Below are 18,365 nucleotides of genomic sequence, written 5' to 3'. Positions count from 1 at the left end.
GAATTATTTAAATTTTATCTTTTTTATTGAAACTAAAAATAAATAAATAACAAAAACAATAAAAAATTATGAAAAAAGTAAAACTAATAAAGTGATCATATATTTATTTAAGCGTTTTTTAATTTAAATAATAGTTATAAAATATTTTATAAAATGTACCTGAAAATATTAGCACCCAAACAGAATGACATTTTGTTAGAATTTATTTTATTTCAATTTGTTTGTGAAAATTACTGATAACATTCAATATTTTTTTGTAAATTACTCCCCACCCTTATCCCTTATAAAGCTAACATCCTGCTCCCAAAAATAAATTAAAATACAATGAAAACAAACATTTCCACGTAAAAAATAAATTACAAACTATATAACTACTACCAAATTAATTAAAATAAACATTAAACAAAAACATAAAAATGTAATAAATCTATCATGACTAGGTAATCACACGCCTCTGAACCCAAACGTGTAAAACTCATGCAAAGGTCACTAATTAAGCACCAATCGAAGGCCATCATGTCCAAGCAGTAACATACCCCTGATAGACTGATCTTTTTTGATCTATTCTAATATTTTTCTGTCACAGATTCAATTGACTCCATCATCTAAGCGTATCAATCAATCCAATATTTTCCTACATTTAATTTCATTTTTTTTATTGTCCAATTCATAGCCATCATATGGCACCCTTCAAGGAAGAAAACGTTCTAACCCATCAACAGAAAAGGATTAAGTTACTTTCCATTCCAACAAGAAAATGAGTTCATTATTTTGTTCTTATATATTTCATCCCTGATTTCTCCCTACATGACTACCAGATTCTTGCTTTTCTACTGGGAATAGAGTGTGATTGAAATCAAAGTCTTTTGTATCAGAGGACGAACCAGCATGGGCTTGCCTCAAAGAGAAAGACAAAGAAAACTCAGCTCCTTTACTTGGGCGAGATTTCTAAAATATCTTGCTCTGTTTTGTTTTAAATCTGAATCACCAACTGAATATAAATATCTATTGTTATACTCATGGGGATATTCCTCAATCCTGGAAGGAAGTATATTAGTTCCGTTATATAAGAAGGGCCCCAAAAATTCCCCGGCCAGTTTTAGACAGATCTCGCTCCTGGTCACAAACGGGAAACTGTTTGCAAAGATTATTCTTAGTCAACTTCAAGAATGGGCATTCGGAAATAACTATATCCCTTTGGAACAAACAGGATCCCGTAAGAATAGTGGCACACTGGATAATATTTATTTTTTGCAAACTTTAACCGAATAATATCCAGTAGGTCGGGGTGTCCCGTTATACTCAGCTTTTATAGATTTCTCCACAGCTTTCAATAGGGTAGACCGGGGGAAGCTGTGAAGGAAATTGGTCACTATGGGGATACCAGGGAATCTTCTAAGACTAATAATTGCTCTCAATTCTTCGACTTGGACAAAGGTTTTATTGGGGGGAACACAAGGGGGTCCATTAGGATGACGGGCGGACTTTGCCCGCCCGTCATCCCATCGTAAATCGGGACCGCCCTCCATAAGGGCGGGGGTCCCGGGGGTGCCATTAGGATGTGCCCGCCACAGTGGCGGGCACATCCTGTATTTTCAGCATTGTGGCGGGCGGTGCTCTCAGCACCGCCCGCCACAATGCTGAAAATGCACTTTAACATTGCCATTTGCAAAGCGGCAGGTACCGTGCGGTGCCTGCCACTTTGCAAATGACAATGTAAGGGGGTACCACAGGTACCCCCCACGTGCACCCCCCACCTGTACTTCACTTTGGGGGCCCGCAGGGGGCCCCCAGAGGGAAGTCTGCATGCCTTTCCGTGGCGGGATCGCCACCGCGGAAAGGCACTGTACACCACTCATCATAATATGTCTGGCGGTGTCTATTAGACACCGCCACCATATTATTCCTTTTCCGCCCCGGCCGCTAGGCGACCGGGGCGGAAAAGTGACAGGCGGTGTTTCCCTCCGTTGCGGTCCCCCCCGCCATTGTAATGTGGCAGGGGGAAAAGGGTGGCGGGCGGGCATTTATGTCGGGCGGATCGCCACCGCCACCATGGCGGTGGTGATCCGCGCGACATCGTAATGGAGCCCAAGGTCTCTCGAAGAAAATAATAACATATAATGGTTTGAAGCAGGGGTGCCTCTTGGCCCCTTTACTCTTTTCCATTTACATCAATGATATGCCGAGCAGAGTGGGGCTGAGTAAAGGGGATTCCCTTCAATTAGGAAACTTAAAGCTGAGCTGTCTGTTATATGCAGATTATGCAATAATAATGGATTTAACTCTAATTGGGTTGCAAAGACGACTTTCTGAGTTAGTAAGGTACACAGAAGAGTATTATTTAAAAATAAATATTTTAAAAAGCAAAGTTATGATTTTTAGCCATCAGGGTTGTATGGTCAGAAAAAATCTAAATTGGTTTTTGGGAAAAGAAAAACTGGTAGTAGTAACATTTTACCCATATTTAGGAAAAGTATTTACAAATAGGTGTTCAGCTAATAGACATATGGATCACTGCAAAGGTAAAGTGATTTTACAAGCCTTTGCAATTAATCATCTGTACACACATTGTGGGAAAAGACATTTCTCACACATTATTTCAGTTTATAAAATAAAGATCCCTCCAACCCTGAGCTATGCCATTGAAACAATAGACGCACAAGAGTGTGCCAAATTTGAGAAAGTGGAAGGAAAGATCTGGCGCCAAATATGTAATTTAAATTGCGCGGCACCGATTGCAGCGCTTAGACTCGAATTTGGTCTCCTTTCTACATATGTGCCATCAATGGCCGCGTGCTTAAGATGGCGTAATGAGCTGATTGATGGTACTGATAATTTGCTAAGGGTAGCGTTGCACAGAGAAATATTTATAAATATGATGGAAAAAAGTGCTATTTTCAGGAATTATTTAAAAGCATTATCCATGTTTGGTTTAGATATGGATGGGGCAGCGGTTCTTTGCAAAACGGCCTTGAAGAGGATAATTAAAGAAACAATATATGTGGTTTCTCAAGAAAGAGATATTAACATGTGTGCAGAGAACAGAAGCATTGATTGTATTGTGGGGAGTAGTATTGTCAAAAATCCTCAACCATGTGTTTTATGGAACCTTAAACATGGAGTGCTAGGGTGATTTTGCAACTGAGACTGAATTTACTCCCCCTAAGAATGGAAACTGGTTCTTGGGAGAGTATTCCTATAAATGAAAGGTATTGTCAGTTATGTCATTTTTGTATGCAAGATTTGAATCATGTTTTATTTGTTTTTCCCGCAATACACACAATACATCGTAGACATTTAAGGATTTGCTTTTTAAAGTACAATATTACTACAGCAGAACAGGCCCAAAATTGCCTCTTGTCCCCCCATCTGAACTGATGTGTTTTAAAATCTTTAGCTTTTTTAATCAATTTTTAAACATATATTAAGGTCGTAAAGATCTTTCAAGATACGTATGTTTACAGCACTCACACTTTAACTTGGTTCCTCGGCCATTATGACCGATTAGTCATGTTTACAATTGTGTACGTGCATTCTACCCCAAAAAAACATTTCGCTGCTAGTTGTTGGTTGGTAAAGACCTTCTTAAAAAGGATGCACAGAGCACTTGCACTTTATTTTTTTTCTCGACCATCTAGTCCTCTTTTGAGATATGTTTGTTTACAGCACTTGCACTTTATCTTGACCCTCCAGTCGTTATGACCGATTCTTTATGTTTACAACTGTGTATGTGCAGTTTACAAATCTTTTCTGCTGCTAGTTATTGGTTGGGAAAGATCGTCAAAAAGAGGACGCAGAGAGCACTTGCACTTTTTTTTCCCGACCATTCAATTCTGATGACCGAGTTATTGCTTTTACAACTAAGCATGTGCACTTTTTCAAATTTATTTTGCTGCCAGTTGTGAATTAAGCATGGGCTCATCATAAACTGTGGGCCTGATTGACAGAACTAACTTAAGACAAAATCCTAAACTCACTACTTTTGGTATTCACAGAACTTAGGATTTTGTCTTAAGTTTGTCTTAAGACAAACTTAAGACAGACTTAAGTTAGGATTTTGTCTTAAGTCTGTCTTAAGTCTGTCTTAAGACAAACTTAAGACAAAATCCTATCTTCTGTGAAAACCAAAAGTAGTAAGTTTAGGATTTTGTCTTAAGTTAGTTCTGTGAATCAGGCTCTTTGTCTTTTAGTTATTGACCTTTAGGATCTGATGTACTTTACTAAATCATTGTTCTGCTGCTAAACTATTGTGTACTGTATATTGAAATAGGCGCGTGTATGTTAGTGAAGTACTTTGAATTGTTAGTGAGCTGTCGGTTACACAGTATAGTTTAGGGAATAGATAAACCAGCGTTATTATGCCCATGATTCAGTACTGTATAGTAAATTTTATATTTTGACATTTTATAAAAAGGTTTATTATCGTATGTTTTTAGGATAGAATCAATATAAGAAACGTGTATAAATTGGTATGTATGATAAATGATAATTCTATTATTTAAAGTTCACGCTTTTTTGACATTGCACATTTTAAGATCGACTAGCACTGCTATGCTTATTTGTGTTTTTAAATGAAAATGATAACTTGTAATTATATTGGAGATTTTTGGTTGAATGAATTGTGTTTTAAAAATTATTTTATGTGGAATTCTGCGGAATTCTAAATCATAACAAAATAATTGAATTGAATATGCATACTTCATTCAAATTTGCTCTATAATAAAATCACAATTCTAACAGTTTGGACACCTACAGATAGTTCTTAGGAGACTGTCCAATCAGGTTAAAGCAAGATTATACAATTACGTGATTGTTAGGTTCTCAGGACTCCTCAAAGTACACCTTCTCTCATACCCTTCAAATGTGCACCATCTGTAACAGGATGAGATACAAAAACCAGCATGTACTCTGCAGATGTTTTTGTGAATGCATTATTCATTAAAACATTCCATGATTATCACAAAGAAAAGAAAAAATTTCTTTACATGAAACTAGACAACTAGACTAGACAACTAGACTAGAAACTATGACAATGATCTTAAAGCAACCTATAGATCTTGCATCAGGAGGTATCATAAGGCCATATGTTCAGCCAGGGCTGCTTTTTACTCACAAGAAATAAAAAGCAGTATGAATCCTACTAAAACCATTTTCAGGGTATGTAAGGATCTCACTAACAAAAGAACCGCCTCCACGTTTACTGCTTCTATGACGCATTGTGAAGATCTGGCCTCATTTTTCGTCGAAAAAGTGGAAGCCATATATAGCTCGTTTACCACGCCTTTTGTCAGTGAAACTACCAGTGCCCCTCCGGTTTCTAAACCCTTATTAGTCATTCCAGGTCCCACTCAAGAGGAGTTCCTAAATCTGACGGTTAAAGTTAAATCAGGTTCTCCGGAGGACCCGATGAGACCCATGCAATTTCGTGAGTTCGCAGATTGCTGTTATCCGGCGATGCAGAACCTAATAAATCTTTCCTTCAGAACTGGTAGTGTTCCCACTGCTTGGAAGCGGGCCACTATTTTACCAATCTTAAAAAAAACGTCTCTTGACCCTTCCAAATCGGAGCACTACCGTCCTATTTCCCTCCTCCCTTGGATGGCTAAAATAGCTGAAGCTCACGCTAATAAGATCTTATCCCTCCACCTGCAAGAAGCAAACATACTGGATAACTCCCAGAATGGGTTTCGAGCCGGTCATAGTACCGAGACTGCTATTTTGGCGGTGGTGGAACGCATCAGGAATATACTTGACCAAGGTCAGACGGCGGCACTGATCCTATTGGATCTAAGTGCCGCGTTTGACACGGTCTCCCACCACATCCTTTTATATCGCCTCGCTGAGGCAGGAGTCGGAGAACAGGCGCTTGAATGGTTTCGATCATTTCTTACGGGTCGAACCTTTAAAGTTTCTACTCCTCCCTATATCTCCGCCCCTCGCCCCATTCTGCAGGGAGTGCCTCAGGGCTCGGCCCTCAGCCCCACCCTTTTTAACTTGTATGTTGCTCCGCTGGCGCAGGTAGCCGCTAGCTCTGGGCTTACAATAGTGTCATACGCCGATGACACACAATTGGCGGTGTCACTCAATGGCGATTCTAATATGAACGCCTCCACCTTTCAGGCAGCCCTCAAAGCGGTCGCCTGTTGGATGGCGAACAATCGCCTACAACTTAATGCCACCAAGACGGAGGTTATTCTCTTCGGCAGAGACTGCGAGCTCTGGGGAGACCAATGGTGGCCTTCTGAATTGGGTCCTGTTCCTACTCCTGTAACCGAAGTCAGAAATTTGGGCGTCTGGCTCGACAACCAATTGTCTTTTATCCCCCACACTAAACGTGTTGCAGGAACCTGCTTCGGCGCTCTACAAAGCCTACGGCCTATTTTTAAATTTTTTGACGCGGACACCAGGCAGATCATAGTCCAAGCTCTGGTGTTGACCAGATTGGACTATGCCAGTTCTCTGTTTCTGGGTGTTAACCAAGCTGAGCTTGCCCGTCTTCAGCGGGTACAAAATTCGGCGGCTAGGATGCTGGTCGGCCTCCCCAAATTTGTTTCAGCTCGTAGTACTATCCGTGACCTTCACTGGCTCCCAGTCGGCCAAAGAATTAAGTTCAAGGCTTTGTGCCTCACTTTTAAAATTCTCAACTTGGCCTCCCCCCCCATTCTCTCCCAGACCATCCTCCACTATGTCCCCGCAAGAACTCTTCGGTCAGCAGGGTCTAATTTGGCCATTGTTCCTCGTTTTAAAAAGTCCAGAATGGGTGGACGCTCTTTTTCGGTGATGGCGGCTACTCTATGGAACTCTTTGCCTGCTTCACTTCGTTCCATCCACGACCTGTTTCAGTTCAGGAAACAATTAAAAACCCATTTATTCTCTGCTGTATAGCACAGTGCTGGGTCATCAATGTTGTGTTATGTCTTCTATCTCCAAAAGCGCCGGGACGCCTCTTGGCTGCGGCATCTGCGCGCTATACAAAAAGTTAATAACATAACATAACATAACATAACATGAGAAAGAGGCAAAATAACATTTAATTTGACAATTAGGAATGCAGCTTTACTTAGAAATAAAATGTTCATGAGTCACGTAGCAACATGACAACCAGCGTTAGGCATTTTAAATGCAGGCATACATTAACGAAAATCAATCTAAATGTAAAGGCATGTGTATTATCTACAAATAACATTTGCACGTTTCTGTGTTAATGTCAAGTTAAGACAAAACTTTTTATATATAAAACGTTGCCAAGGAGAAGGCCATTAGGATGACTTCCCTTGCAGGGCAAGGACAAAAAAGCATGTGCCCCTGAGCTAAGTATCAAATGGCCCCATTGGTCTTGTCATACCTCAGTATGATGGCATTATGTTGTCTTTTGGGCAGTGCATTTTGAGAGGACTTTTTGCTGAGAAGAGCCATTTGTAATGCTATTTAATGGCACCAAATACCTGGAGTAGAGGTGAGCAAATTTCTCACATGGAAAGTGAAATGTGTGAATTGCACTCTTTTTTCCAACTGCAGAGAGGAATTGAACCTGATCTGCTGCTTCGTGGGGGGGAGGGAAAAAACTAAAAAGTGCAGGTACATTTTGAAGTCTTTTCGAATTTCGTTGTGTGCACTGCATAGCATTTGGTGATGCAGTGCGCGCAACAAAATTCTTTTTATTTATTTATATAGTTTTACTTACCTGTTAAACTCCGTAATCCATACATTACTACCCCTCACTCTGCCTCTCCCCCTCACCACGTCACCGCCCGGCTAGTACTCCCACTAACGGCAACGGTTGCAGAGAAGTCCGGATGCAGGACCTGCCTGCAGTTTCTTCCTGGCTGGCAGGCGCTACATTTAAGCTCCCCTGATGGGAACGTTTCTTTGACAAGCACTGTCAGTGGTGGGACATCGGAATTAACTTAATGTAATTAGCATTAAGTAAATTACAATGGTTAGCCCTTGACAGTGCCAGACAGTGCCAGGCAGCACGGAAATCCTGTATTACTTGCACTTTTCAATGCCCACAATGAGGAATTTCTGCTTGTCACAAAATGTCACCTGCATTCCTCCCTTTTTTTAATCTGGGACAGGCTGATGCAGAAATGGCAAACATTCCAGCAGTTTTGCATTGCTTATCATAGATGGGAAAAGTTTATTTTGACCATCCCTAAATTGGTATTTACAAAGAGCTGATAGCCTATCCAGTCCCCTGGAATTAAGATTATACATTAAATCAGAAAAGGTCAACAGGAGTAGTACTGCACAGAGTTCCTTACAATGTGAGAACTTGTGTTCCCAAATCATTTAATTCCTTCTTCTTGTGTAAGGATTGTTAATACTTAATTAAGCGTACTAAGGCATGATCAATCAATCAATCAATCATATAATTTGTAAAGCGCACTACTCACCCATGAGGGTCTCAAGGCACTGGGGCGGGGCATGCTGCTACTGCTCGATAAGCCTAGGTCTTGATGAGTTTTCTGAAGGTCAGCAGGTCTTGGGTCTGCTGTAGGTGGATGGGGAGGGTGTTCCAGATCTTGGCGGCGAGGTGGGAGAACGATCTACCGCCGGAGGTCGCTCTTCGGAAGCGGGGGACTGTGGCGAGGGTGAGGTCGGCGGAGCGGAGCTGGCGGGTGGGGGTGTAGAAGCTGAGTCGTCTGTTGGTATGTTGGTCAGGTGTTGTGGAGGGCCTTGTGTGCGTGGGTGAGGATTTTGAAGGTTATACTCTTGTGGACCGGGAGCCAGTGCAGGTCTCGCAGGTAGGGTGTGATGTGGCTGCGGTGAGGGAAGTCGAGGATCAGGTGTGCAGTGGCGTTCTGGATGCGTTGGAGCTGTCTCAGGAGTTTGGTCAAGGCTCCTGCGTAGAGGGCATTTCCATAGTCCAACCTGCTGCTGACGGGGGCCTGAATAACCGTTCTTCTTGTTTCAGTGGGGATCCACTTGTAGATCCTGCGGAGCATGCAGAGTGTGTTGAAGCAGGAGGAGGAGACGGCATTGACCTGTTTAGTCATGGAGAGGGTGGAGTCGAGGATGACCCCTAGGTTGCATGTGTGGTTGGCGGGTGTTGGAGCAACCCAGTGTGTTCGGCCACCAGGAGTCATCCCAGGCCAAAGGGGTGGATCCGAGGATGAGGACCTCCGTCTTGTCCAAGTTCAGCTTCAGTCGGCTGTTCCTCATCCATTCAGCGATGGCCTTCATTCCTTCGTGAAGGTTGGTTTTGCAGTGTGGGGGTCCTTGGTGAGGGAGAGGATCAGCTGGGTGTCATTGGCGTAAGAGATGATGTTGAGGTCTTGCAGACGGGCGACGTGGGCGAGCGGTGCCACGTAGATGTTAAAAAGAGTTGGGCTGAGGGATGAGCCCTGGGGTATGCTGCAGATGATCTCACAGGCTTCGGAGCAGAAGGGGGAAAGGTGAACACTCTGTGTTCTGCCGGAGAGGAAGGAGGTGGTGCAGTTCAGGTCCTTCTCTTGGATCCCAGCGTTGTGGAAGCGTGTTCGTAGTTTGTGGTGGCAGACCGTGTCAAAGGCGGCTGACAGGTCCAGGAGGATGAGGGCCGCCGTTTCTCCGTTGTCCAGCAGGGACTTGATGTTATCGGTCCCGGCAATGAAGGCAGTCTCGGTGCTGTGGTTGCTGCAGAACACAGACTGGGAAGGGTCCAGGATGTTGTTCTCCTTGAGGTAGCATGTCAGTTGCTCATTGACGGTCTTCTCAATGACCTTTGCTGGTAACAGGAGCAGTGAGATGGGCAGGAAGTTCTTGAGGTCCTTGGGGTCCACCTTGGGTTTCTTGAGTAAGGCGTTGATCTTGGTGTGCTTACAGTTCCCCGGGAAGGTTGCTGTCCCGAAGGAGGTGTTGATGACTTTCCGGAGATGGGGTGCGATGGATGTGCTGGCTTTGTTGATGTGGTGTGGGCATGGGTCTGACGGAGATCCGGAGTGGATGGTGTTCATGATCTTGATGGTGTCGTCGTCATTGATGTTGGTCCAGAAGAGCAGGCGGTTGGTGCAGATGGTGGTCGTGGGGGCGGAGGTCTCAGTGGTTGTCGAAGCAGTCGTGAGATTGAAGCTGTCGTGGATGTCTGCGATCTTGCGGTGGAAGAAGATGGTTAGCGAGTCTTACAGGTCTTGGGAGAGTGGGACGTCTTTGGTGTTGGAGCTGGAGTTGGAGAGTTCCTTCACGATGTTGAAGAACTCTTTGCTGTTGTGTGCATTGTTGTCTAGGCGTTCTTTGAAGGAGGCCCTTTTGGAAGATCTGAGGAGGTGATGGTGTCTGCGGGTGGCGTTCTTGTGGGCTGCATAGCTGTCCGGTGTTCGTTCACGGTGCCAGTTCTTCTCTAGCTTTCGGCAGGTTTGCTTGGAGGCCCGGAGGTCTTCAGTGAACCAGTTGGCTTTCTTGTTGGTGTGACTGTTGGACGGTTTCTTGATCAGGGCAAGTGTGTTGGCGCAGTCATTGATCCACTGTCTGAGGTTGCAGGCTGCGGTGTAGGGGGCGTAGGGGGCGGTGGATGGGCTCTGGGCAAGGCTGGTGGTTAGCTGGGCGAAATGATAGGCAATAAATGCAATTTCTGTACGAAATCCTGCTAAACCTGTGACATTACTGGTTCAATTTATTTTATTGATTAATTCCGTGAATAATTTTTACTTAGTACTCCCACGAATGCTGATTGTGCTAATAATCCTCTATCGGGTGCAAACGTGAGTTTAGAGCTGCATTGGCATTACTACTTGTGGTAAAATACAACACAGACTCCGTGGTTTTTCCCACACAATTTTCAGCAGCCAAAAACATGCAATATTCTAAGTTTGCACTATTTAATCCAGTATTATGACATTTTACTCAATATCGACCCATGGATCGCATGATGATGATGTAACCGCCCATGGGAATAAACAACCCCCACGATATTCCATGGGTGATGGCATTAATGCATCTTTGTACCAAAGCATCCAGAATCAGCAACTAAAAGCATACTTTGCTGTTTTTGCTAATTCAAAAACCTACAGGTGTTTTGGTAAATGTTTTCCCAATAAAATAATAATACATTTCAGGATGTTGGAACAGGTGAAGATTTAAAACGTTACTGTGGTCAAGCTTGATCAGCAACGGCTGTTGTTTTTTTAACTCACATCTTTTGGCATTGCAGCAAGCGTCTCCTACATTCTGGTATGTTTAATTTAACAGATGGCAAACATCTTTTAAATGCTTTTGAGGTTACACTTGGTGTGGAGTCAGTAGATAGCAGCAAGCCTTAAAAAATATTTGCTTCATTGATAGCATGTTTTATCAATCTGCCTTCTTGGATTTCCTAATGTTGAATCATCATGAAACACACGACAAGTGACTTAGGGCCTGATTGAGATATTGGTGGATGGGTTACCCTGTCACAACAGTTATGGATATCCCATCAGCCAAAATATAAATCCTATTTGTATCCTATGGGATTTAAATGTTGGCCCTTAGACTACACATCACGTGTTGTTATGCTAGGTGCAGTTCTTTGTAGGGTTCCATTTATTCAACATAGAAATGTGTAGATGTATTGGCTAAAATTTACAAAAATTACACATTAATTTCACATATTTCCTTTCACAGAAATAAGTCTGGGGATAAAAAACTTGAAGGGAGGTTTTTGTTAGAATGTAAATGTAATTGCATTTACATAGCACTTAATACCCCTGATGAGGCATTGCAGCACTTTATACCGGGCAGCATGAGGCTCCTGAATCCAAGATTAGGGGTTAGTCCAGTGTTATTTGATATTGCTGATGCTGGGATAAGTGTAATGTGCTCAAGTAAACCATTCCATGTATTCACCCTACTTAGGGGGTCATTAGGATGGCGGGCGGAATAGTCCGCCAGCCATCCTATCGGTGATCGGGACCGCCCGTCATGAGGGCAGGGGTCCTGTGGGGGCTATTAGGATGCGCCCGCCACTGTGGCGGGCGCATCCCGCATTTTTAGCATTGTGGCGGGCGGTGCTCTCAGCACCGCCCGCCACAATGCTAAAAATGCAAGCATGCATTTGCATAAACAAAGCGGCAGGCACAGCGCGGTGCCTGCAGCTTTGTTTATGCAAATGAAGGGGGGTACCACAGGTACCGTGTGCAGCCCCCACCTCTTCTTCACTCCGGGGGCCCACAGGGGGCCCCCGAAGTGAAGACTGCATGCCTTTCTGTGGCGGCATCGCCGCCATGGAAAGCCATCTGTTTTGGCCCATGGTAATATGGCTGGTGGTGTCTAATAGACACCGCCACCATATTAAACCTTTTCCACCCCGGCCGCAAGGCGACCGGGGCGGAAAAGCGACGGACGGTCTTTCAGTCCGCCGCGGTCCCCCGCCATAGAAATATGGCGGGGGAAATGGGTGGCGGGCGGGTATGGATATCTGGCGGATCACCACCGCCCGCACGGCAGTGGCGAACTGCCAAACATCCTAATGGGCCCCTTAGTCTGTGGAAGTTTAATTTAATTGGACTTAAGTGTCATCCTTGGGGGCATAGTGCAGATGTTTGTTAGGGTTGAGCTAGAGGACGTTTGGTGTGTTTAGGTTGTAGAGGTATTACTTTTGAAATAGGAGAGGTTGTGATCTTCAGAATTAATTCTGGGAAAATTGCAGAAATACATTAATAGCAATTAAGGCAATTATGCATGTGACTTGGAGAAGCTTGAGCCCAGAGGAAAAAATACAATTGGGAAAGGAAGATGATGGTCAATTGAAGAAAAAAGGAGAGCTGACAATTAAAAAATGTATGTAAAATATCAGTTTTTCATGAGAGATTTTATGAATAAAGAGGACACATTTTTAGACAGCAGGCAATTTGAGGATGCAAGATTCTATACAGAAGCAAAATAATTTGCAAGTAAAGATAGAGCTATATTCAGTATTTGTGACGAGCAATAGAATCGAGAAAACAGTCTGTCTGATGATAGCCTACTGCTAGACCACCACCTTATCAAAGACAACTTATCAACTCAGGGGTTGGAAGCTTAAAATATTGGCTGGGAGTAAACCTTGAAAAGAGATTCTGCAAATGCTGAAGTGGATGTTTACTCACGTTTGGCTGACAGTATTATTTGTAAAACAAGGTAGGATACATGTTGGACACCTCTAGTTTGACAAAGCACAAGATGGAGGGTGAGTACAGCTTCAAAAAAACAGATGAAGGGGATTGCCTGCATTCCTGGGGCTGGAGGTTGGAGGCCCAGACACTAAAATTCAATGAAGACTTTGGGGTCCATTAGGATGACGGGCGGACTTTGTCCGCCCGTCATACTAGCGGGGATTGGGACCACCCGCCATAAGGGCGGGGGTCCCATGGGGGGCATTAAGATGTGCCTGCCACAGTGGCGGGCACATCCTGCATTTCTAGCATTGTGGTGGGGGGTGCTCTTAGCACCGCCCGCCACAATGCTAGAAATGCATTTCAGCATTTGCATAAACAAAGCGGCAATAAACAAAGCTGCTTTGTTTATGCAAATGGGGGTTACCCCGCCCCCGTGTGCAGCCCCCGCCCCCCCTTCACTCTGGGGGCCCGCAGGGGGCCCCCAGAGTGAAGACTGCATACCCGGAAAGGCATTGTAAAATGCCCATGCTAATATGGCTGGCGGTGTCTGATAGATACCGCCACCAGATTATTCCTTTTCCGCCCTGGCCGCAAGGCGACTGGGGCGGAAAAGCAGCGGACGGTCTTTCCGTCCGCCGAGGTCCCCCCCGCCATACTAATATGGCGGGGGGAAAACGAGTGAGGATGTCGGGCGGATTGCCCCCGCCAGGCTGGCGGTGGCTACGGCCAGCCTGGCGGGGGCATTCCGCCCGACATCCTAATGGGCCCCTATGTTAGCAAGAGGCTGTTGATTAGGCTTCCTGAATCACTGCCCTTAGGTAGATGTTAACCACGGCACAAAATATGCCGCGTTGCGGGCGTTCTATTGGGCGGGCCGGGCACGTCAGCCAACCGATGTGCTCAGCACTACAGAGGTAGTGCTCGCAACGGCCGTTGGCCGACGCATGCACGCAATGGGTTAAGGGTGAGGGAGGGAACTGTAGATTCTGCTAAGCAATCTGAAGGGGACCCTTAGGGCGACCCAACCTTACAAGTCCAGTTCTAAATCTGCCTTTCCCATACCACTTTCCTCATATATTCCTGAGGCTGTTTCCCACCAATCAAATGTACAGCTCTCTGTCCCCTCCTGACGTATTTATAGGAAGCAAGCTGCTTGTCTTCCCAGCCTCTGCACTTCATATGCACATATCTGTCCCCTCACCTCACAGGCAAAAGCCGCTGTATCTGACACCCATGCACCGATATTCGCACACACAGCCCTAATTACAAGCCCAGCTCCATGTTTAAGAACACCTCACCTTCCATGCATGGGAAGCCGTATAGAAGTACTAGTCCCACACTGAAGCAAGAGGGGGACATAAAGTAAAAAACCCTACCACCACACCTGGGACCGCGTGGCCCAGAATCTCCCCGAAAACCAGACCAGCAGGTGGATATTACTGCAGTCATGTTCAGGGAACTTCGCTTAGAAATCGCTGCTATTTCAATGGCTGCAATAGCACTCTCACCATACCATAGCTTGCCAGGTGATGCAGAGAGAAACTACTTGCCAGTAAGGCATGCAGAGGTGGCAAGGAAATTCAGACACAGCATGCCCATCTAGGTGGCTGTCTGAGCAGAGCAGGCTCTTTGCTAGTTCACAAGGTCCTCACCGACTGTTCACAAGATTCTTCCTTCTTTGATATCTCTGGGTATCCTTCACTTGCACTCTGCTGGCTCTATCCCTGTCAATGTTTCGGCAAGGATTTCATAGGCTGTCATGCTGATGCCTCACCGATCATTGCACCGCAAACCACAACCTCCGTTTCTAGCAACTTACGGGCACCTCCACTTGCAACCCACTGGCTTCATCACTGGAAAGTCACAAGTTGCTTTTACAGCACCTCCTAGGACCATTCCTCATCACCTCTCATGCTCATTCTTGCAGTCCACGGGCCTATTCAGCTGCACATTCCAGGGACTTCCCATGCACCTCAGAGGTCCACTTTCTTGCCCACAGACTCCTTCAGTGTCACCTCATTGGTCCCTGCTCCTTAAGCTGCTGATAGGCTCACTTAGGTACATTGTTGAAAGTTCGACTTCAATTCCACCCCAGAAAATAGTGTAAAAGGAGGGAAAAAAGGCACCAACCCCATAAAGTTACGAAATAATGAGGTAATAATGCACCAGAGGAAACATCAGAAAAGGATATTGAGGGTTGTGGTGGTAACAAAAATCAGTGTAGTGGGGCTGTGGTATGGGATCTATTGCTTTTACATTAGGCGGGGGTTGTGTGCTTCTTTAGGAGTTTTCGGTAGGAAGGGAGGAGAGAGAAAGAATCACTGTATAGTTAAAACTCTGTGGTGCCTAACAGGTCAATATGTTTGTGTCATTGTTATGTTTAGTACGTGAAAAATTCAGAAAAAGATTTATAAATTAAACGAAGTATAATTAGAAAGGGACAGCTTAAAATTAATTTGGAGCTGCTATCACAGTAGACTCCACGAGGAATGATCGGGAAATGGCAAAAATGCTTCTACGGGGGAGGAGCTTCGCGGGCAAGCAAGATTGCCGCGTAAGCTCGGAGCTCCGCAGACCCTCCGACCCTCCGCACATATCCTGGAAGAAATCCTGATCCACGACGGTGGATTTCAATTGGCGAGTGGTCGCAGACACGGAATCCGCTTTCCGTTTTTAAATCCGACATTTCTTGGCAAAGTTATGTCGTGTTGAACTTTGTGCCAGGGATGCGCTATTGTCCCGGAGGTGTCCAATGAAAGAGACGAAGCGGTGCATGATTGATATGCGGAGTGAGCGTCTTTGGTTCCTGCTGGCGGAGTGAACGTAGCCGCGGAGTTGTTGGCGGCTGCCTTGGCTTCGTGGTAGCTAAGCTTCGTGTCTGCCCGAGTGGCCACAGTGTCTTCGCCGCAACGCCCTCTCTCCGGACCCAACATGGCCGGCAGGGGTGATCCCGACAGGACAGCGAACCGGGCTAGCAGAAAGTCGGTCCAACCCCAAACGAATAAGATCGATCGGTACGCCCAACAAAGGACCTCGCCTTCTGTGGTTGCTCCGTCTAAAGACCTCCTACGTTCGAGCTCACCAGAGGGGTCGGACCCCACTTTGCGCGACATCATGGGGGCTATCACAAGCATCAGGACTGAGATGCACAAGCAGCACGAGGTCCTGGCACACAAAGTGGACACCCTGGCTATCGACATCAACTTGATTAGGGCCGACCTGGGCAAAACTAATGATCGAGTAAAATCTCTTGATATTAAGACCTCCAGCCTCACGACTGATGTGTCGGACCTGCAAGCTGAGGTCCGTACCTTGCGGTCGGTTAATGACCTGTTCTCGAGGCGGTTGGAGGACTTTGAAGGACGTGCCAGGCGGCAGAACGCGTGCATCATTGGAGTGCCGGAGGGTGCAGAGGAAGCGGCTGTCGACCTCTTGGTTGAGGACTTGGTAAAGACCCATCTCGCACCAGCAGGTCTCAGCCATTTTTTCTCGGTGGAGCGGGCCCACAGAATACCTGGCGGCCCTCCGAAGACGGGTGTTGCACCGAGACCTATCATCGCCCGTTTATTCAACTTTAGAGATCGGGATGTGATTCTCCAGGCCTCGAGGCGGCATGGGCCTCTCAGGTTCCAGAACGCTGATGTGACCTTCTACCCGGACTTCACCAGGGCTGTTCAGAGACAGCGCCAGAGCTTTGCGGGGGTAAAGCGGCGCCTCAGGGATCTGGGACCTAAGTACTCTATGCTCTTCCCCGCTAAGCTGCGCATTGAACGTGATGGCCGAGCCATGTTCTTTGATATGCCTGAGACTGCGATTGACTGGCTGGACACTTTGCCGCACCGTCGAGAGGACCAGGAGGAACGCTCCGAAGGCGCCTCTGGTGGCCCTGATCATCAGGACTAATGCTTCCCGCACTGCTTTTAGCTGTTGGTGTGCCCGTTGGCTGTGACTGATAATGCCGAGCTGTTGCACTTTACCTGGAATATCCTATTCTTTCTGGAGGGTGGCAGGAGGGGACTGCGGGGGTTCCTTACTCCTCTAGGGTCTCTTTTGTAGTTTAGTTTATGGGGCGACAGGCACACTGCTGGTTGGGGGGGGCTTTTTAGTCTGCTGCAGGCGTGCAGGGTGGGGGGTGGTGTTGGGGATGGTTGTGTGTGTTTTCTTTGTTTCTCTCTTTTTCTTTCCCTTAGGCAATGGGTCATATGTTCTGTCCTGTTTCGCTTGTTGTTGAGGCTTTTGGGGGTTGGTGGGGAGCTGGGATACGATGATGGGGGGTAGGAAACTGCGAGTTCTTTGTTGGAATGTCAATGGCTTGGGTGATCGTATTAAGAGAGGGGTGGTATTGCAACTGCTCAAAAGACATATGCCTGATATTGTTTTCTTGCAGGAGACTCATTTGGTTGGGAATACATGTAGAGCACTTAATAGGAAATAACACAGTCTAACACAATGTCCAGCACTCTACAAATGTATTGGAATGATCTATTACTTTGACGCACAGTAGCCAGTGAGACAATAGTTATGAAAAAATATATATCATGTAATTATAACATTTCAAACAATTCATCCAAGTAAGTTAGGAGTCTTCAATAGTTGGGTGATCAGTTCTTTTATTCTGTTCAAAAGGGTTATCTTCATAAAAAGCAAATGATGTCCTTGCCCAGGTTTCTCTATGCCCTGCAAAATACCCAAGACCCGGTCCCAGCACGATACGAGTCTACAACGCGCCCTGCTTTGGGATGGCCGCCCTCGGATCGCTATCACGAAGCTCACGCTACCGTGGTACGATGGGGGGATAGCATTGCCCGATGTGCGGAGGTATTTCTGGGCCTCCCAGCTGGCGGCCATTAACCATGGCTTGTATGGTCCTGTGGACAACCCGGGGTATGCTATGGATCGATGGCTATTGGGCGGAGGGAGGTATCACAGGGCTCTCTACTCGAGGTCGCTCGACGGGCGGATGTCTGATCCAACGAAAACCGCGGTCCATATTTGGAGGGCGATTACTAAGGCGCAGGGATGGAAGGACTGACGAAGGCGACCCCACTGTACGATTCGGACATCCTGGGCAAATTATGGCATACCAAGGGCTTCGATAAATGGGATCTAATTGGCATCTCCAGGGTGGAGGACATGTTACTACGTGGCGAGGTTAAAACCTTCGCACAGTTACAAGCGGAGTTTCAGCTGGGTGGAACGGAATTCTTCCGGTATGCTCAGCTGCGACACGCATTGCTCTCCGTCAGGCCGGAGGGGGAGGCGATTCCTGACAGTTCTCCTCTGGAAGAGAGAGTGCTGGACGGCCACATGCCA

The sequence above is a fragment of the Lissotriton vulgaris genome, chromosome 4_1, assembly GCF_964263255.1.
Source record: "Lissotriton vulgaris chromosome 4_1, aLisVul1.2, whole genome shotgun sequence".
In the NCBI taxonomy this organism is placed as follows: Eukaryota; Metazoa; Chordata; class Amphibia; order Caudata; family Salamandridae; genus Lissotriton; species Lissotriton vulgaris.
Note: the sequence above shows the minus strand (reverse complement) of the source record.